General features: G+C 45.2%; 1 long non-coding RNA gene across 3 annotated transcripts; it reads right to left on the minus strand.

Moving 5' to 3' along the window:
* Window positions 1-238: 238 nt before the first annotated feature.
* On the minus strand, window positions 239-21,238 carry LOC147154073 (uncharacterized). 3 transcript variants are annotated; one of them, XR_015088718.1, is made up of 6 exons: window positions 21,133-21,238; window positions 20,763-20,934; window positions 18,947-19,040; window positions 4,988-5,111; window positions 1,668-1,734; window positions 239-927 (listed from the first exon to the last, which is right to left on the minus strand). It is a non-coding gene; the product is annotated as an uncharacterized LOC147154073 (long non-coding RNA). The 3 variants fall into 3 exon arrangements; XR_015088714.1 differs by having other exon boundaries at window positions 20,763-21,152; XR_015088715.1 differs by lacking the exons at window positions 239-927; window positions 1,668-1,734 and adding an exon at window positions 3,539-4,905 and having other exon boundaries at window positions 20,763-21,152.
* Window positions 21,239-21,589: the final 351 nt, after the last annotated feature.

Raw genomic sequence — 21,589 nt, forward strand, 5'->3', positions numbered from 1 at the left:
GTCGGAATTCAACAGATTTCCAGTTTAGGTTGTTTTTTTTACTACTGAAAACAAAACGGTAAAAAAGAAAAAAAAAAAGGGGTTTAAGAAAAGGCAATAGGCTAAATGATTTTCCACTACCATTTTTGGGGGGGCGGGATACCGTGTTAATTATTATTATATATTATTCAAACAAATCAGCGTTTAATAAAGAATTTGACATTATACACAGTATACAAGATTTAAATTTCATGAATTGTATTAGCAGCATCAAATCTGGTGGTCTTTTTTGTAATCATTCTGTTTTTGTTCGAAAAAGTCCTAACACAAACTGTCAATGTAAAATAAATGTGAATCAAGCGTAAAATATTTGAGAGAATAAAATGAAGATGGGCTTCATGGTGTGTTTTCATAATTTGCAAATGTGACTTTTATGAAGGGTGCAACCTCAATTTGACTATAATTATTTTAATATAGCTTATTATAACATTTAGATTTGCACAAAAGTCCCCTTGGCTTTCTTTCATGTCAACATTAATATGAAACTTAATTTCTAGAGCATGCACTTGACGCGGATGACTGTATTTGCAAAATATGAATAAACAGCTTACATTTGAATCATTTTTCTCACAGCCCCAAAATGTCAGTGTGGCCACACTTTACATCTTATAAATATTTCCGCCTGCTCCTAAAATGAAACTAAGCAAATCGTTCTCAAAGAGGCAGAAAATAAAAAGTGTGTTTGAGAAAAGGATTTGGAGTCCTTGCTCCCACAAAAGCAGGGATGCAGGGAACAAGAATGGAAAGAAATGATATTGTTGCAGAGGCATCAGCCTTAAGCCGGCCCCTGACACGAGATCGGATGGGTGAATCGTAATCAGGCATTGGAGCTCAGCGCCGACCAGCTGGTATTTTCGCCGCAGTGTGACGGGCGAGAGAAAGCCGTACCTGTAAATCGACACATTGTGATGTGTGCGCGCACACGCGTGAAATGCCAAGGAAACAGCGTCTATAGCAAACGCATTTGTAGATGTTGGAGCCCTCCCCATCCCGGTGACACGACGGCCCCATCAAGGCAGCAAAGCTACGCTAAGGTCATATTCATATTTGTCGTGGAATAGATTATGTTTGGCTTGGATAATGTTTGGGGCACTTCAATGAATACAATTGAGTTCTGCGGTCAGTTGTGTGAATGTGTGTGCTTTTAATTCAATTCTAGCGCCCCAATGAACCACCTATAGCAGAACAGGAAAAAATAAAGCCTTGTGAACGAGCAATGATTTGTGGTGGAAAGTGACACCCTTTACCTATCAGCCCGCACATTGCTGGTTACCTAGTTGGAACACTTCACAAATGGCAGCGTGCGTGTCGGCTGGGGGAGCGGCGTTGCCACCTTTCACAATTCATTACCACAAATTAGGGTTCGATAAAATTGCTATTCAGAGATAATTAGGAGTTCTTTTGGCGACAAGCCCTCGAAGGGGAGGGTGTCGGGGGTGAGAGCTGGGGGATATCTGGCGCTGCTGCCGGGTCATTGGGGTGGAAGGACACAAACGACGTGACCCAAAGGATCGGCAGGCACACACACACACACACACACACACACACGCACGCACGCACGCACCCCCCCACACACGCGCACACCCACACACCCACACACACACACAGAAAAGGCCGCGTTTGCTCACCTGCTGAGCTGTGGAGCCGCTCCAAAGGAAATGAAGGCTCTCAGGCCTCCCAGTTTAGGCAGCGAGCCTGCACAGAGGATGGCTAATAAGGTTGTACAAGAAGGTTGTTCTTTCATTAATTAGCACTTTCCACAGAGCACACGCTGACTGTCGTCACATTGCAGCGGGAGTGAAATGTCTGCCGGCGTGACAGAATCCGACCGAGAGCAACTACGAGTGAGAGACTGTGATTATTTCCTACAACTATACTCCTCATCTTCTCCGGAATGCATCTCCTTCATCTTTGCAGCTCTAATTCCATCTCTGCAGCGTATGAAGTAACGCTCACAAATATGTGCTCTTTTTGGCCTTAAAAAGCAGGTAGCAAATGAAAAAAGAGACACAACAACTGCGCAGTCTTTGGTTTTGATTCCTTTCAAGCGTCTTTGGCGGCCGCTGTCATCCACTCGCTCCCGCTTTGGGCTGTTTGTGCCCTTCATCCCCCTCATTCACTTGCTGCCTTTCCTCAGGCCACCTTCACGTCGGCTGACGCCACTGCGGGGGCCGTGTGAACCGGCGAGTCCGGTCGCCTCGCATCAGTGTCGGCCCGGAATGCGCCGTGGCCTGGCCCCGGCCGGGGACGCCACTTTTGGGGGAGGCGGGGAGGGGGCCGAGCAGGTGCTCAGTATCGAGCGGGGGTGGGGGGGAGGCGGGGGATGGATGATGCTGATGTTACATCCCGGCTGCCCATTGTGGTCGGGGTGAGGTGGACACAGAGAGCCCGTGGGTGCCCCCCGTGCAGAGGTCACCGGGCCAGATGGGAATCACAGGGTGTCGTTGCTCATTAAAAGGTTGTTGGCCGACACTACGTGACAACCAGGCCTGCGCAATACTCAAAACGGAGCCTCGTAAAAGGTACCTCCGCTCTGCCCTCCTGTTGGTCCTCTCAACTCATATGACACCAGGGGCGTCGGATTTCTGAAAGAAGTCTTTTACACTGCAAGTTGCACACTCTTTGATCAGCAATTACGCACTTTCAAGTTATTAAACACTGTCGGGGAGCGCCACAGCCTCCGAAAGCAACACTGTCCACAACATGAAAGAAGGAAAACCATTCATACACATTACGCGTCTGAGTGCTCAATCAATGCTATTGCACATTTCACTGGGGACCGGGATTGCCCGACAGCTATCGCTGTGCTTCTGCTTCGCCTGTGTGCCTTCTCAAAAGAGCAGGTTGGAATCGAAAGGAGACATGATCCTTTTCACCACCACGTGTAAGAAGTGAAGTGACCTTCCTCGGTGCGGTTCAGCAGCACCGACGCTATCTCACAATGAGCCACCAGAGAAGACAAAAAAAAAAAAAAAAAAGCTTACATTGCCTTTTGCGATACGCCCGGCACTTGAAAATGAATTTTACTTCAAAACGCACGGGGGCTGACATGCATTCAGGCACCTGCATGGGGGGAAAGAGATCTGTTTGACCTTGACCTCACAAGAGGCCGCAAGCATGGATAGAGAGTCGGCTTGGGACTCTCCCAAAAAAAAAAAAAAAATCACATTTATCTGCTGTTGGTGCCACATAGGATGTGTTTTGTTTATTCTGCTTTTTTCATTCTCTCAACTTTGTCTTAATCCTGTCACTACTGGCTCAACCAATCATACACATTAAGAAAGAAAAATAAACTGTTTTAAAGCAGAAGTCAACCCAAAACTTTTCTTTTACAAGAATATGTTCCATGCAGGCCCACTAGTCGAAACATGGCATTGTGATTAATGTTGCATTTATGGAATACGAGCTAAGCAGTAAAATCCACCCATTTTGTAGCCATGTCAGGGGGCGGCCATTTTGTCACTTGCTGTCAATCGAAGATGACATCATAGTTGCTCAGGGTTCAGGCAAGGACCATTCATGGCTCAGCTTCAGAAAATAGGTGAACCGTGATTGGTCGTGACGCAAGTGACAAAATGGCCAGCCCCTGAGATGGCTAAAAACGGGTGGATTAACTCTTTTTCCACAAACGCAATATTGATTAGAATGCCATGTTTAGACTAGTGAAGACACATATTATTGCTAAGAATTTTGGGGGCTTGACTTCCTGTTTAAGGATAGGCCATAGATGCCAATACAACCGTATGGTAGATCATGTTTTAGGAGCAATTATTTGCCATTTAAATTTAAAACACTTGGAACTCAAATAAAGTTTTACTGTTGCGCCAAAGGATGGAGCTGGAGATAGCCATTATGGTAATAGTTTATATTTTCTACATTATCTTCATCGGGGCTGGGGAAAACGAAATAATCCCAAAATACAATGTCCCCAAAGATTGGCGCTATCACCCTCCCTAAAAATAAAAAAAAACACTTGTTCCTGTTTTTTGCCATGATGTCTCTTTTTCTAAACCATCTTAAGGAAAACCTACCAGGATTTTTGTTGTCATAACTCCCCTTAAGAAAACTCAAAATGTGTGTATTGGTTGTTTAAATGACTCACTGCTAAAAGTTCCGAGCAGCTGAGGCCTCTCCAAAGTTCCCAAGCTGCGGCCATAGCAGCCAGGGCGTGTGAGCGCGCTCAGGAGGTGGCGTTTAGGCGGTGACGCGAGGGGATGTGACAGTTGACAGTTGCCGCGCACTGCATCAAGCTGCCAGTGTCACACCTGGCAGCTGTCAATCACAACGTTCCCAAACACCTCGCTCTCCGACACCAGCGCGGCCGCTGCCAAACACGCCGGGAGTGTTGACATCCATCCACACGCGAGTGCTGGCCCACTCCCGCTGCATCGTCTTGTCAGGATGAGCAAGAGGCAAGAGGCAAGAGGCAAGAGGCTTGGCTTGGCTTGGCTTGGGGTGGGGTGAGGAGGGGAGTCCGAGGGAGGGAACCAACCAGCTATTTACATATCACACAGAAAGGTCACAAATAGCCTGCAGGCACTGTGCTAATTACAGTACGTTACACACACACACAAAAAAAAAAAAAAATCTAAATTGAAGGACAAAAATGGAGTTATCCAAGTATGTGAACAGGTGAGTTGATGCAGACCGTGCGGCAGCACTTTGAAAAGAAACTTGCTCAAGGTCACGAGTCGGCAAAATAAAGGCTTTGCGCCACAAGTAAAAAGTTGAAAGGGTCCCGCTGCCGTCTATCGACGGCAGCAGACGGACCAGCGCCGTCCGAAAGCAAAGCCGTGCAGCGCGCAGCTCCGAAACGTAGACGTAGACCATATGACGGTGTTCAGACAGGCGAGCGCGTGGGATCTCCTGTAGCCGAATAAGCGAATCAACCTTTATAATTCATTGTGACAAGCTGACAGAGAAAATGAGTGTAAAATTTTATACTTACATGAATTTTTGTGTCACATCGCCGTCTGTGCACTTGTTTTTCCGCCTGGCCATAGCCGAGGGCTTCTTTCTCCGTGGGCTCGGCGGACCTCGTTTCCAGGCCTTCAGACACATCGCCCTTCGCCCTAGTGAATTTGCTGATTAATTTTGGATGCAGGCCTTAATTAACACCCCAAAGGAAAGTGTAGATTTCCTAGCCCGCGTTTGCTGCAGAGCCCACAAACTGAAAGAGTCTGAAGAAGGATGACCTCAGGGAGACAGACGTGCTGATGTCCGAAATGACATTAAAGGAGCAACATGAAGGCCCAGAGACGCCGGGCCCGAACCGACGCAAGGGCGATGCCTCAGGAGCTTCTAGGCCTTTTAATCAGCGGCTGCAAACGAGTTCCCCATTAGTCTCATTTCATTTGCTTTAGCCTCGCTAAAGAAGCGCGGCTCACATGATGCCGCCCGACGCTTGAAACATGCTGCTCCTGCGCCAGCGCTGGTGACGCCTCCGGCCCACCGTCATTAATTGGTGCCACTCTCTTACTTCCAGTGAAATTGGCAGATGACAGAAAGGGGCGAAATAAAAATGTGATTTCGCTCGCGTTGTTGTTGTTGTTGCTGATTTTTTTTTTTTTTTGGGGGGGGGGGGGGGGGTTGTACCTCCTTCCGCCTCTCGTCCCAACATCAGAGCAGATTTCGCTAATTGGGTTGAATGGCACCCATCTCGCCTTGTGACAGCCAAGCAGGTTGCATGTGAAGCTGCGGGCAGCTTGGAGAGATCTCACCCGGCTACGCTAGCTTGAAAGCGAGCGAAGCGGGGAGGGGGGGCCAAAGTCACAGGGAGACAAAGAACACAGTGAGGAGGTGGCACTTTTGTGAAACCTTCAACTAACAAACTCACACTTTGTCTCACTGGCTACATTTACATGGACACAATTTCTTTAATCCGATCAGAGTTCGGATTAAAATTATGCTCGGGCGCACTATTTTGCACTATGGACGCGAAAAATATTGATCTCATTAGGACTTGCGTGTTCATGCATCACAGTTTGGAGCGGAACAAATTATTCCGACAGGCGCAGATTGACCAAATATAGCGGAAGTAGTAGAAGAAGAAGCCGTAGCGACTTCCGTGTCAACAAAACATCGCTCCGTCCATTTCTACTTTAAACGTTAGCGCTAATTCACATATTTTTCCCATTTGGCTGTTACGTCGAGTCAACGCTTCCTAATGGAGCTGCAAATGCACCACTTCAGTCTTGTGGCCGCCGTGTCTTTCGCTCGCTTTGCTGTTTTTTGCCCCCAAACTTGATTGACTCAAACAACAAACAATATAACACTCACTCTGCTTCGACTAGTTTCCGGAAATAACAGCAACGCGTATATGGATGTCACAGACATGCGCGGTTAAGGCGGTTTGTTCCAAAATGTCGGAATAAGTGTTTCCATGCACACCGATCGGATTAACAATGGACAAACGACCCCTCTCGTTCGGAATAAAATCTTGATCGGCATGGGATTGATCGGGTCAGAATATTCCGAATGGGGTGTGTACATGGAGCGGTTTTATTCCAATCGGGTGTTTAATCGGAACAAATGTGTCCATGTAAAGGTAGCCACTGAGAGCGGAGGGCCACGTGACACACACAACTAAATATTGTAACACTCCCCACACAAGAGAAGGTGGATCGAAACCCGCCACGTCCAACACTCATACCATCCGCTTGTCATCCTGGGCATCTTTGCGCAGTCGTCTCAGTTCCTCGGTGCTCGCGTTCAAGTAAAAGAGCCCAAAAAGCAGAATTCCATGGACAAAAGGACAAGAAGTGCAGGTGTAATTGGGACATTTGGGGGGTATGGGGTTTCGGGGGCAGCAGCGAAAACCAAGCCCGTAAGATGAGCGCGTCCGAGTGGCGAGAAAGGAGACCCTTGCCTCAGTTTCAAGTCTCATTTTCCGCACATCAGCTCTTCAGGACGGTCCTTCCTGCAGGCCGCGATGGTCGGGCGGGCCAGTGTGTGGAACAAATTAAGGATGATATCAATTAACGTGACTAAAAGGGCCTCCTACTCCAGAGTCCAGTTGCACTAAATGATCTCCTCATCTTTTGTTTCCCTCCGCAGGATTCCATTTGCAATCTCGCCGTTTTCCAGGCCCGAACAATGGGGCCGATTGTTGCCAGAAGCCCGCGTGGCCCTGCGAGAATCTTTACCATCAGGAGTCCGGGCGGCATGCAAGCGGGCTGTAATGGATCCATCCCGCTAGCCCGCCCTTCCCTCCGTGGCGCTTTCTCAGCTCCACAAGCATGATTTGGATCCAATTTGTTGCTCTTGAGTGGCAAAGGCCAGTCGCCCGGTGAGCTCCTTGAAGGTGCAGCCGGCGGCTTCAACGTAGGAAGCTTATTACATTCCACATATACAAGTGCATCGCATTGTATGCAAACCTGTCGAGAGGTGTCAAATCACGCAGCACTTTCCCACAATTCCTTTGCTCGGCATTCCCATCAACTTGTCTCATGAGACTTACTCAGGTGCAGCTATTTTATTTCTTTGGAGCGCTTCCAGCCACCTTTGTTGGAGGAACGCCATCACTACGCGTGGGAGAAATCACCACCGGCGAGGCAGAGATGAACAAATCGATCAGGCCGAAGCGGTTGGTTTAAACTTGCGCCGCCAATCCCGACGAACGTCCGCCACGCCGTCCGTCTGCAGCAGATGCACGGAATTGTTTACCAACCGCCTTGTAATCACGCCGGCCGCGCTGACAGGCCGCCATTAGCCCCGACAGCACCTCGCCCGCAATTTAGCCTGGAAAAGGAAATATATGTATGAAAAGCAAAGCGGCGGGGCCTCTCTGATGCCTTATTGATGGCGCGTCAGCCCTGTTATCTTTGGGCCCAATTTGTTTTGGAGAACTGTGATTTACATTTCACTGGGATTACACCTTTTAATGCTGCACCAGAAGTGGGCAGCGGCTGAAAGGAGGTGGCGACGGGGGTGATGGGATGAAGGGCGGAGGTGCCCGCGGGGGGGGGTTCAAACGACGCGTTTCCAGGTCCTCAAGTGCAGATCATTACAATTACAATTAAAAAAAATCAAAGGCCCCGCATGCCCATCCAACAACTGTGGGCTGCTGCCAAGTGGCCGCAGATGTAAAAGCGCTTTGCAGCTAATTGTTCTCTATTATGGTTGTTGGGATGTTATTCGATAAGTGTTATCACAGGCAAGCTCCAAATGGCATATTAATGAGTGCAGGTTAATAAAATACACACATCGACGTTAAAACATCAGCCGCAGTGGCAATAGTAAGATTCAATGAGTTCGTTCGTGTCGTCTCGGTCTGCACAGTATTTACATTTAACCAGTCGTGCCGACTGACAAATTACGAATACAGTAGTCCCTAGTTTATCGCGGCTAAGAACCCCCCGCGAAAGGGTGAAAAAACGCAAAGTAAAGTTGACTTGATTTACTTACTTAATTTTTTTTGGGGGGGGGACTTTACAGTATATATATATATATATATATATATATATATATGTTTGGTTTTTTTGGAGGGGGGGGCATGGGGGAGATTCACACCTGTATTACGCCGTTGCGAAACCCCCGACATGTGGTTTCCAACTTTCCACCCTTCTAAATATTGTTAACAAATTTAACTTTAAAATGCAAAATGAAGAACAAATACCAAGCTGCAGGCTGTGAGAGGAACGTCCGCTGCCGGGCTTGTAGCAGGCGTTCGATTACGACGGAACATTTATAATTAACTCAATTATTTTCTTTTTGCTATAGAGACAACGATACAAATGTGTCATGTGACATCTTCCACAGCGCTTCTCCTGTACAGGGTCGCGGGGAGGCCGGCTGGAGCCCATCCCAGCTGACAATGGGCAAAAGGCAGACTGCAGCCCGAACTGGTCGCCAGCCAGTCGCAGGGCACACACAGACAGACACCGTCACTGAGCGGGAACCGATCCCGATCCCACGCTGCCCGCACACAACTCAGGCGTGTGTGCCACTACACTATCAGTGACCACGATACAAATGGAGTTTCAAATTTTAATTTTAAAGTTTAATAAATCAGACACGATATTCCTTTTTTTTTTTTTTTCAAAAACTAAAAATGCTTTGTGCGGGTTGGCTGAAAAAAGATTCCACAGGGGGCACCTCAATGCGAAAAAGGTTGAGAAACACTATTATAAATTGTTGCAGAATTGAGGACCCAAATGCAGGATGCAGGGTGTATTTACAAAAACAATTTTGGCCCATTAACAAAAACACTAGCAAGCGCACATGGAAAACTCTAAATGCTAAATCAACAAAATTCCGACAAGACGAGAACTCAAAGTAACAACAGAACAAAACACACCACTACAGCTTTATTTAGATGTATATTAATAAGTTTTTTCAATGTGACCGTCTTACGAAGACTGAAAGAAAGCAGGGAACTAAATACAAACAATGTGACGAGACAATGAGGAACACCTGGACGAAACACAAGTGGCTGAGGTTGGGAGCTGATTGAAGACACAAGGGACCAGCTTGACGAGCACAAGTGGAAACTAAAGATTCTAATTGTAAAAATGACGAGGACCAGACATAAAGCACAAGAAGACAAGACTAACATCAATCAAAACTAAATTCAAATACAAACAAACACCCAGTTTACGACACGGGAGTGGATTTAGTACTTTCAATACAAGCAGTCTTTTTTTTTTTTTTTACAAGTATTGCTCCCTCTACTTTTGCCAGCTCTGCATTTACAATTATTAACTTCACACTTGAAACAAGTAAACACGTGGAAGGTGAACCTTGCGTGCCGTGATAGATGCAAAGTCCAGACTAATTGGAAGTCAAAACTAAAACAGATTGTGTTTGACCTTATAGGTTCCACCGCATAAATTGATTTGCGATCTTAGCTATTTATCTATATAAACGTGCCTTTGTTGTTGCTCGGGGACCAACTAACTTGAGACGGTATGTAAATTTCTTTTTGGGGGCTCGTAAAAGTTTTGGCATCCTCACAGACTTAGAAATACTGCGCAAGTTTATTTCGGTTTCAACAGTAATTTGAAAAAGTACTCACAGTTTGAAGCATAACATTTAGTTAACCAAAGGCTGATTTTAAACAACGCTGGTGTCGGGCCGACATTAAATGGGTCATTTAACTGACTGGTCGGTGCACCCGCCCTCTTTTTGCACGTGAAGCCCGCCCACTTATTGCATCGTAACCATGTGAATTCATTCCATGATTCCGATCACAAGGCTGCACACAATTTTTTTGGTTTATTTATCTTCTCAGAGTCAGAAAAATTATGTAAAGCGCGCTGGGCGGCACTGTATGCATAAGTGAATGCGGATTTCCTGTGATACTGACACATTTCCTTACTGGGAGGCAAAGAGAGCAATTGAAATGAAAATTACACTCAAACGTCACATGGGTTAATCCACATTCATAAGGAGTGTTGTTATTACACCAAATGAGAGCATCCTAAACGTGGACCGCAGCAGCTGGGAGGCTTGTGACAGACGAAGGCCCATTTGAATTGGGAACACGTGGTTGATGCAGGCAAGAGAATGATGGAGCACTGCTCTTGTGTAACCAAAGGAAAATAAATAAATAAATAAACAGAACGCTGCCTTTGTTGAATTAATTTCAATCATTATGTCGAGCGTTCAAAGCATGCAGCGTGCTGCACTGCCCCGCCCCGGCCAGCAACCTGTTACATAATCATAACCAAGCCAAGTTATAAGAGTAGAATTCTCGTCCAGCAGGGTGCAAGCCTCTCACGCATTGGGTGCGAAGCAAGGAGGCGACAGAGAAGAAGTGAACCCGTTGCCCTCGTCGGCGGCCTTTGCGCAACCTGGGTGAACCTATTTTGGCTTCAATCATTACCCAAAATGCGCACTCACTCGCTTGTGTCATTCAAGGAGTTGACAAGAGGGACTGTGTGGCTGTACATGCCCAGGACGCCGCCCGCCAAGTGATCAAGGCGGGAGGATGGCTTCCATACAGATGTTCACCTCTGTTTCAGCAGCAGCCGAGTCCATCTGTCTTTACAGTGAGCTACTTAGCACGCCGCCATAGCAGGCATATGGACTTTACACAAAAGGTTACCCCACATAAATTAGGCTGAATGGCAAGCTGTTGACGACAGGCATCTCTCTCTCTCTCTCTCTCTCTCTCTCTCTGTCACACTCGCTCTACTATACACATGCACGCAACATTAAGTACCCTACATTCAAATGAGATCCAATGCAAGAGCTGGTTTCACAAATTTGTTTGTACAAGACAATGCTCAGTTTTGTTTCATACAATCAACCATCCATATTATATTCTTGACACTCGTTATATTCATAACGCTGTTGAGGTTCACAAGGAAGAGTGTAAGCCTATCGCAAGCTGCTTTATGGTGAGTAGTGAGGCACAGCATACTCTCTCTACCGATCACTTGTTCATCTCTGTCAGGACGAATACTGTCGCGAATAGACTTTAAAATTGTCCTGTTAGCCTAGAAAGCTCTGAATGTTTTAGGCTCAAAATACATCATGCAGAGACCTTGTATGAACAACTGAGACTTCTCAGGTTGTCTGCTGCAGGTGTGCTTTGTGTTCCTAAAGTCAGATATAAACATGCAGGACATTGCAGTCTCCAGTTTCTATACTCCATATATCTGGAAGAAATTCCCGGAAAAATTCAGAATTGCCAAGAGTCTAAATTATTTCAAATCAAGGTTGAAGACTCAACTGCTGCCTTTGAGTAAAAGCATTTTTCCTAATCGATTTTTACTCAAAATGTAAATCTGTGTGTCCTCTAACCTTTATTTTAATGTATTTTTTAATTAGTCTTATTTGCTGTTTTTAACGTGATTCTTTTATTTAAATTATTTAATTGTGATTACCCCCGCACCCTCCCGTCATTGTATGATTGAATTTTAATCTCACCTTGAGTTGCCTTGTTGCTGAAATGTGCAATACAAATACATTTGTCTTGCTGAATTACGATTTAAGTCCTAAATACGACATTTGCTGGGATTTCGTCCTTGTGTTTTTAAATCTACTGTTTCATTCTAATTCTAAAGCTCTTCCACATTTGAATTGTATCAGATGCTTGCTGCTTGCGCAGCTTCGCCACATTTTAGAAACAAGATTAGGCTGACACCTAGTGGACACTTGGCTAATGACGACTAACGTGCTCCCCATACTTAAAAAACAACAACAACACATCTTATATATGTTTATCATACGCTTGTTTCTGCATAAGCTACATCATTTAGACCAGCAGTGATTAATCAGAACCAAAATAACTTTGTATAAACACAGGGACGAGGGGCCTGCCATCAGAGGCGCACCGAGCGGTACAGTTCCACCTCCTCCTTCGCCAAGTGGTCCACTCATTGAGGCTTTGTTTCGCAGATCAGCGTGGGGGATGTTCAAAGGCTGGCACCGGCTATTTAGGCTTACTTGCTGTCTTTCATGTGCTCTTCCTCCACCCAGAAGCAAGTGGTCACGGCGGCCCAGATGCGCCCAACACTCGAGAGCTGAAGTGGCCCGTCCACATCCATATTCATGCAAAGATCATATACAGTTGCTTAACCTCTCGTGCCCTGATGGCCGACCTGGCTGAGTGGCATCAACACAGGGCCAGCCCAACAACTGCGAAGGAACCATTCGAACAGGTTTTGCCACGTGAAAATGGAACGCATAAAAAGTGTGATACCGCTTGCAAAGTCATGGAAGAACTTTGAACATTCAACGGATATTGAGCAGCGCGAGAGAGTCTCGGTTCGACGATGCCCGTCGTGCATAGAGACAATGGAAGCTTATGCTGTGACTGCTTGATGCTCGATGAGAAGTCATCAATGGTTTGTTTGTTTGTTTAGCCACACACAAAGGAAAAAAGGTTGAAAAGTACATAGAGGTTTTGGAGCAACATATGTCGCCGTCCGAGCAGCGTTCCTGCTTTTTTCAGTAAGACATTGCCAAGCCACATTCTGACCTGTCTCCCATTGAAAATGTGTGGTGCATTGTGAAGCGCAAAACACGACAACAGAGACGCTGGAGTCTGGACTGTTAGGCAACTCAACTTCTACATCAAGCAAGAAAGGGAAAGAAATCCTCCTACGGAGCTCCGGCATTTAGTGTCCTCGGTTCCCAAACACTTTTTTGGAAAGGAAAGGTGATGTAACAGCAGTCATCATAAAACGGACTCCTTTTTTATGGAAAGTGTTGTAGGCATTACATTCACATTGAGAAAATATTTGAAAAATTATGAGTGGTCTCCAATTTAACCAATCAGAGGCCATAATTCATTTACAAAACAGACACAAACGCAACCTCAAATTTTGCCAAAAACGACGCTCTCCACATGTAGAAATAACATAGGAAGTATCAGCCAACTTGAAGAGGAAATCAACCCAAACACATTTCTTTCAAGAAAATCTTCCCAGCAGTTGAAACACGGCATTGTGATGAATCTTGTGCAACAAGAGTTAATTCACCCTTTTTAGCCAGCTCGGTGGGGGGGGGGGGGGGGGGGCGTCGGGGATGTGGTGGCGATTTTGTCACTTCTGTCAACTGAAAATGACATCACAAATGCTCAGGTCGCAGGTAACGACCAATCACGGCTCAGCTTCAGAAAACAGGTCAGCCGTGATTGGTCGTTACCTGAGCCTTGAGCAACTGTAATTCCGTTTTCAGTCGACAGAAGACAAAATGGCCGCCCCAGAGATGGCTAAGAACAGGTGGATTCATTCTTATTCCACAAATGCAATATTTATCAGAATGCCTTGTTTCAACTAGCGGGCTTGCATAGAACACATTCTTGAAAAAAAAAAATGTTTGCGTTGACTCCCCTTTAAAGCGCGTTTTAAAATCTCAATAGGGAATAAATGTGTGTGCATGACATGCACTTGAAATTTGAACTGTTTCTGGCAAATGTGCACCAGCGATAGCCCAGTGTAATCACACATCACAATTAGGCAACTTTAATAGCAGCTTTCTGTGTGGAATACGCCGCCCCGTCTCCTTGCCAAGTAATTAGCTAGGAAAGAAAGCAGCACCTCATTGATTGAGCCACCTTTTCCACGCATCGTAATAGCCCACAATTTTAATCAGTCCCATTTTTTTTTTTTTCCAGCAAAACTCAGAACAGAACAATTGGCCTTCATCTTCACCCCTCACATACAAGCGTCCCTCCAGTTTAGTGGGCAGCAATCAAGACGTGTCCTTCTTTGAAATGGCGTAAATTTGATTCCATTTTGTGGGCAATCTGCTGGCACGAGGTGAGAATCGAATGAAACACATTCCTGGAGGTTTTGCTATAAACCTATGCAAACTTAGTGCCTCGAAGAAAAGATAAAGTGAGAGTTGGCGTTTGGCAAAGTGGTTCACTTGCCAGCGTGGGTTCAGGTACCACTCGGTGACGGTGTGAATAGGAGTATGGCTGGTCGTCTGTCTCTATTAGGGATGTAATGATTAATCGAAAATCGATTAAAAAAAGATTAGTCCAGATTAATCGATTAATCCTTTCGATAAATTGCGAAATGGGGTTGATTACATTTATCTGGAAAATTATGTCTTGAAACGTTTTTTTTTTTTTTCATTCCAGGTGCATGGCACATTTTAAGTGTGTAGATCAAATTATGCGCTTGCGCCAAACATCATTGCGTATTGCGTTTGTGGATGGCTGCAGAACCACACTAGCGCACAGAGACAAGCATGGTAGCGATTTTGTAAAAATCGGATCGAAAATCGGGAACTGAAAATCAAAAATCGAATCGAATCGGGGCTTGAGTGAATCGTTACAACCCTAGTCTCTATATTATGCCCAGTGACGGACTGGCAACCAGTCTAGGGTGCGGTTTGCCTTTTAATTGAAGGCGGCTGTGAAAGGTTCCAGCTCCCCGTGACTGTGAGCAGGATGAGCGACTTCCGGAAACGTGTTGCGTTTACATGAGAGTGACCTTTAATCTTGTAATCATTTTGCGTTTTTAGCAACGTTCCAATCAATGCTGTTAAAACGGTCCCTCATCATATTTCAGCACAATTTCCACCAAACAACGGTTCTATTTGGATTCACAAACGCATTAACGAACCCTGCAATGAGAGCACCGGGATGGAGGGGGAAGGCAGTTAGTTGTGGGCGGACGCCTGCCCTCTTCTTCTTCTTCATCTTCACTTCTCATAAATCACATTTGGAGCAAATGCATCAAAGTAGCTGCACTTGACAGGAATCTTGCTGAGAAAATATACAGGAGGAAAATGTTAAATAAATCAAATGTTGTTGTTTTTTATATGAACGCCACCGCAACATGGTGTTCTGTTTGTAACCTGGCAACACTTTAAGATCCTAAGAAGATTATGGAGGTGTCAGAGATTTAAGATGAGCACGCTTACTGATTGTCTGACCCAGCATGCAACAACCATCTGAAAAATCTCTGCATTACTTTTCCGCATTAACCGGTAAGAGGTCTTGTGATATTTCCAGATTCTTTTCAAATGTCAAACAGGTCCTCCCAATCAATCTTGTGATGCACTCAAAACAGGGCAAAAGCGACCCTTTCAACTAAGCAAAGGTGATTGCTTTTGTTGGAGCATCAAGCTCCTCATTTTATACCACCATTGTCCCTGGGCACCAATATGCCACATGGCACAGTAAAGCATTACTTTTGTCTTTTGTCTTACTTCACAAACACAATATTAATCCGAATGTCGTATTTCTACTGCTCTGTGGGCCTGCATAGAACATATTCTTGACAAAAATATGTTTGGGTTGACTTCCCCTTTAAAAAAGAAAAAAGGTTTTTTTTTAATTAAAAACTAATCATCGTCATCAAAAGGTGAATCTGTGGGGAAAACTGCAACTTTGTGGGAACAGTTTGGGGAAGGGCATTTGGCAGTGCAGAAGTGAAGTGAAATTGACCTCAAGTCTACTTTAATCCAAAGACTGAGAACAGAAGAGTCGAAGAAACACCCCACCCAGAGTGTGAACATCTGATTTGTTTTCTTCTCTGCGGGTCATGACCTCACTGCACAGCGCACAGCAAGACAACCTGCACACCTCTCATACAGAGATGATGTATCGTATTTGGAACGTTTGCACCTTGCGTGTGTTTACTCAGCGCGTCAGCCTCCTCCCACCTCTGGCTAATTCTCACCTCGCTGATGAATTGCAAGGCCGGCCAACAGATCACATAAACCCGACAATCTGCAGGAGGTGGCGTAAGGCTACCGGAGCAGCTCGCTCGGCAAGTATGGAAGCAACGTTCCGTGGGAAAGCGACACTGCGATGCCGGGAATGAGGAATTTGCTCTCACGGGTTTTTCTTGCAACGAGCTCTTGCCTGATATCTTATGAACTGCTAGTGACGAAACTGTGAAGCATTTTACAGGACAAAGCAGGCCGCATCTTAACTAGAACCTAATTAAGTCAAAGGCGGTGGGTATCATCCATCGAAAGGGGTTTTTGTTGTTGTTAATCTGTCACCCAGAAGCTCCGCCTCTGTTTTGCGAGCGTCTGCGCGAGAGCGCCGTCTGCATCACGAGCCTCGGCGCCGAGCCGTTTGCTCGGGAATATGCGGCTCGAAAACGATATTCCATCGACCATGCTTTCTATCAACACACAATTATCCGGGTTAATCATGTGGAACTGTGGCCAATTCACCTGGGGCTCAGGAACGAATGGCATTGGCATCCGGCCCCGCTTCGGCGCAAAGTCACCTGCAGCGGCAACGCCGAGATTTCCAAAGAAAATGTGCTCTCGTTCGGTCCACCTTGACGCTTCCCTCCTCCTCGCTCTCTCCCGCTGCCGACATATTTGCCCTCCTCCTCGTTCTCTCTCTCTTGCTCCCATTTGCCCTCAAACCTGCTAATCCTCCACTTTCCCAACCACGTTCCTCCTTCTGGCGCTTTCCTCACGCATTCAGGGACATGATGCCCGACCTCCGGCATAAGAAAAAACATTCACACCTCACCAATAAAAATTCCAGGCTCACCACCTGCGTCACACCTGCACCGGCAGCACAGCAGCTGATACGGAAAACGTCATCCGGCCAAAACGAGTTTGAGACTACACTTCCGGACAGACAGCGTCTTGGATTCTCGCTGCATAATTACGAAGGTGATTGAGAGCAGTCAGCTGGGCGTTGATGCGCATGCTCTCGCCACTGCTCTCTTTGTCTGCCGTACACAACGCAGACTCAGTCCCACCAATTTAGAGGACACCAGGGCTCATAATTAGACATCAATATCAACATGTGTTTTCCAATCACAGATGTCAGCCATGTGTGAAATGGCTGTCACACTGTAGGAGGTCTCATCATTTGGCCGCCGGTCACGGAATCCATCTAATGTACCCGCGCCTCCTCCGAGGAGCTCAAAACATGACCTCCATCGTGGAAGTCTTGCACCTTGGGAACGTGCGAGATGATCGAGTTGCTCGCTTTTTTCTTCACACCTACACGACAGCTCAAACTATTCATGCTCCAAGTGATGTTTTGAATTGCAAGCTGCAAAAGGAGAAGTTTAAGATGAAAAAAATTAAAAAAAAAGGTTTTCCAACTTCCATCCAAATTCAAGGTGGATATTTAGAATGCCATCCAGTTGTTTTATAAGTTAATTTCTCGCCAAACATCTCCGAATCAGACGATTGTGATTTCTCATTTTATAAACCAGCGGCCACAGACTGCAACGTGTCACCACCCACAAGTTTTGCATTTTGCAAATTGAATAGCCAAAAAGGTACGCTGATTATTTTGCTACCCAATTCACATTGGATAACTTTTGATGAAGGATCCCCCGAAAACTGTACACAGAACTGGGGCCGAACTGTCCTGCTTTGTGGAAACGGGGCATTATTGTAACCATGACAACCAGACCCCATAGTACCCCTGATTTCAAACAAGCTGAGGCCTGCTTACACGAGCCAGACAGTCTTACATGAAGGTTGCACCTTTAAATACAAACGCGGCTGCACTCAGACGACACATTTGCATGTGCGCAAAACAGATTGGGCAGCTAATTGAAAAACACTCAAAACACAAAATAATCAAATTTAAAGCTTAAAGTTGCATGGTGTGCCGACACACACAAACAAAAAGGGCTTGGCTCACCGCTGTGGCGTCTGCCATGGTTTAACATTCTGATGGGAGTCGCAAAACGCCCCTGAAGGCTCAGTGTAAGCTCCCCTTCTTTTACTGCCTAATAGGAGATAATGCAAGTGTGAAGCCCAAAGAATCAATATGCAACAGCAGCTTTAGCTCGATAATTAATACCAGTGTCAAAAATAGATTTGAGATTTGGCGGGGTGGGCCTGATGCGATGGTAGTCTAATTCTCCTTTCAATGGCACTGATTCTTTCTGCTAAAGCCTGTTAGCTCGCTCAGAGCTGCCATGAGATCCAATGGCATCCTGACATCTGCACTCTATCCCCCCCAAAATTAGTCTTGACACATTTTTTAATGGAAAAAATAAAAGTATCACATAGAGGAAGGGATGGCGGCTGCGTGTGGGCGCTTTGGGATGTTCGATTTATTTCTACAGCATTTTGGGAGTACACTGCTGACTTGAACTGAAATAATGACAAAAACCTGCGCTTGGTGAAACTCCGGACATACCCCAAAAGTTCCTTTACTTCTACGTCTAAATAATCCAATATTGGAAATAGTACAGAGACGATCGCAGGACTGCCGAGTAACATCTAGAGGGGCAGACTGTCAACCAAAGCTCCACGGTCATATTTGTGGAAGGCATTTTGTCACAGGAATGTTTGCTTGGCTCATCTGTTAGCACTTTCATTTAGCAAAACAAAATGGTTAGCCTGCTGGCACAAGCACACACACGTGGTTCACCATCAAAAGAACATTAACGCCACGAAGCCGAGCAACAGAAAAGACAACGATTAGCCAGTCCCTCAGTGATCATGGAGAGTTGTAGACGTTTTCTGAATTTCCATCACATATATTATGGAATCAACTTACCTGTTGAAATGTGAATTACAGCCAGTTCTGGGTCTCACTTCCCAGCATCTTACGTCATAGAACATCTTTGCTACGGACGCTTCACATATTCATTCTAGGAAAAATGTAGAAAGAAAATAAAAATGAACATGAAAATATTATAAATATGAAAAAAAAGAAATCCCCATTGTGGGACTAAAAAAGGGTCAAGTGTTTTACGGTTGTAGAGAAGAAGGTTCAAATCACCTTTCAAGACATTTCCACTATTTTCTCAATTGTTCTGCCTTAGTCAAATGACGGATGAATTTATTTCGTATCGTATTTGCCACTCAGACATACGTACATGTGACGTCATGGTGAAATACCCGAGAGTAGGGCAAAATTGGATAACCGTACCTAAACACCCGCCCTCCCTCACAAGCCCTGATCATTTCCAGAGCAGCCGCGCAAATCATTATTTCTGTTTGTAGGACAAAAGCGGAAAGCACTCATGGATGGAGGAAACTTACTTACGCTACCTCCCTTTTCCACTATTACGGAAAAGTGACGGTGAAGTGGCGTGATCCTATTCGGCGGCATTAGGACCAGGTGCGGACGTGACCAGATGAAGATGAGATTCGACGAATCTGATAAGAGACATTCTAAGAACATGTTCTCCAAGTCATGTTCATTTGATGTGCCCTCACCTCATCATCTCTTGACTTTCTATTTTTTGAATCACGCACAGCTGAGCATTACTCTGGGCTGCTCGGGCTCATATGTATGGAAAAGGTCTGGCAAGGACAGCCGTGAGCGGGCTGATTGAGTCAGAGCCTCAGTCTGAGGTCAAAGAGGAGGTGAGAAGGTCTTGGATGGGCAGAGGAGGCTAATTCTTCTACATGGTTGAGCAAAGTCCTGAATAATTGTGGCCCCTGGGTCAGCCTGCGGGTAGCAGGACACCACGGGGGACCAAAAGGGAGGATCTCAGAGCAGACTGGCTTATCCATCCATCTATTCTCTGTGCCGCTTATCCTCACTCGGGTTGCCGGTGTACTGGAACCTTTCCCAGATATGTTTTAAATGTACACCCAGAAAGCAAGTACATTTTATTTATTCATGTGGCACTTCTCGCAGTTTGCTTGAAAAAAAAAAAAAACTCGTGCATTTTATGGCTCAGATAAACAGGATATGTACAGTATGTACGGTGTATATAGACAATCATTGCTCAGCTATGTACAGTGTATATATACAATCATTGCTCAGCCACACCCCTCTTGAAACATGTAAAGATTTTATTCAATATCTCAATGAACATGATTTCCAAAATTTTGACAAAATATTTTTCTTACAATATGTGTTTAACTCGTAACATGAAAGTAAGGTTGATAATATAATGTATACATTACAAAATCTTAAGTTGAATCGATTTAATCAATGCGATCGGGAAAACTGCTTTTTAAAAAGGTCTAGAGAAGAAGCAGCAGCTTTTAGCTCAAAATGCGAGTGCATTCCACATTTCGGACACAACGGTCTGTGCTATTAAAATTCTTGAGTCACGGATACTAAGTAAGGCAGTAAAGGGATCTCATTACAATTTGTGTTTCATCAGGTGCAATATTATAGACTGGTATTTTTCCTCACAAAAATGCACATCACAACAATGTGCGTTGTTATTCTGGGAAATTAAGGCTGGAACGGTATCCATTTAGCTCTATCTTCTACAATGTATGATTGTGATACTTTGCAATACTTCAAAAAAACGTTATGGCCTGAATGAATTAAGCGCCGTACTTGCATCTCAGACTTATTGTGGTTACTTTTGTGTACCGTATATTGAAGTCATCACGCTGCCACTCACCAAATTGCAGATTGAGACGTCATCAGATTTCTTGAGCCACAAGGCATGATGGCATGATGGCATGATGGCATGATGGCATGATGGTATGATGGTATGATGGTATGATGGTATGATGGCATAGCTTTGGTGGGCTGTGCGTGCGTGAGGCTCGCTCAGGTGTAATGACACTCACCTAATTCGCACGGCAGAATACAAACAAAAATGAAGGGATAGCGAAAGTCATAATCACAACCCCAATGTGTTTTTCTGTTTCCAATTATCGACTTGTACGATCACTCTCATTACTTTAACATAACAACACTGGACTGGAAAATAGTCTGTCTGTCAGGAAGGTGAGGTGGGGGGGAAAAAAAGAAAAATAATAACCCACTTATACGTAGCTCCAGACATGTGCTCTGAAAGCCCTCGAAAAATGGACGCTAATAAGAAATGTTGTGACGAGAAAACACTGCCGTCTAGCGGCCGCGGCATGAAACTGCCTTCTTGTCAGGAAATGCATTGTGACAGGCTCATTTATTATCGCCATCCCTGTGACCCAAGCATCCTTCTCATGTCCGGATCGAGTGCACATTCAAGCTCGACACCCCTCTTTTCAGCACTTCTGTCTCATCTAATAGATCAGTTATAATGAAGGAAGAGTGGGTCGATTCATTAGATTAAAAAGAAAAAAAAGAAAAGATTTTAACTACAAATTAAGTAGGCTATTCCAATTATGCTCACTGATGGAGGTCAGAAGGATCCTCTGGTTTATTTTATACTCCATGACAGATGGATGATGTGTGCATTTGGTGGCATGATGAACTTATTTGCACCATAGTGTTTGATCT

The sequence above is a fragment of the Filicampus tigris genome, chromosome 1, assembly GCF_054856515.1.
Source record: "Filicampus tigris isolate MCC_2025a chromosome 1, RoL_Ftig_1.0, whole genome shotgun sequence".
In the NCBI taxonomy this organism is placed as follows: Eukaryota; Metazoa; Chordata; class Actinopteri; order Syngnathiformes; family Syngnathidae; genus Filicampus; species Filicampus tigris.